This window comes from Miscanthus floridulus, chromosome 8 (genome assembly GCF_019320115.1).
Source record: "Miscanthus floridulus cultivar M001 chromosome 8, ASM1932011v1, whole genome shotgun sequence".
Taxonomy (NCBI): domain Eukaryota; kingdom Viridiplantae; phylum Streptophyta; class Magnoliopsida; order Poales; family Poaceae; genus Miscanthus; species Miscanthus floridulus.
In genome coordinates this window covers 81284642-81285368 of record NC_089587.1, presented here as the reverse complement: position 1 = coordinate 81285368, position 727 = coordinate 81284642, and positions in this window count along the sequence as shown.

Sequence of the window (727 nt, the reverse complement as noted above, 5' to 3'; positions counted from 1 at the left end):
ATTCGAATCGATTTCTACCAGCTGGGAATTTATTCCTAACACAAACCCCAGATCTATCAGCCACGATAGTCTTAGGTCACCTTTGGTACAACTCCGGTACACATTTCGCGGGTTCGTACTGCGCCGCACAATCTGGAACACCAGATGCCAGGATGCTCAGGCCAAGCCTGCCCTTGGGCTCAGTCTGATCGTTCCCCGGAAGGAGCGCACACAGAACGATTCCCGGCCTGAGTTGAATTACTCGGCTTCGCGGTTGGAACGAATTATCCGGCCAGCTAAGTGAGAGGCATGCGTTCAATCTTGTCAGAAGTTCCAACAACGGTACGGTCCTTGATCGACACAGACAGGGATAGATCCACACCCAAGACCTCCATGCCTTGTTGCTTTTCTATCGACCTCCCGTCCGGTCTCAATTACTTTTACCTCATGGTTCTGTTCCACGATAGCAGATATAGCCAACCGTGCTCCGGTATCCACCTATATCTCGCAGGTGACAGGACATCACCCGACTTCTACCGGTCTAAGCATGGCTAAGCATATATATTCGATCCTGGACCTATACCGGTTAAAGGGATAATATCTGGACAAGGATTGTACATGCATCAAGTGGTTTCATTCAACTCTTATAACCTAATGCATCAATCATAAATACGTAAGTAAACAGTTGTAAATTACTGGGAGACTTATAATGCTCCGGGGCTTGCCTCGCAGAAAGGAAGTAGGACGG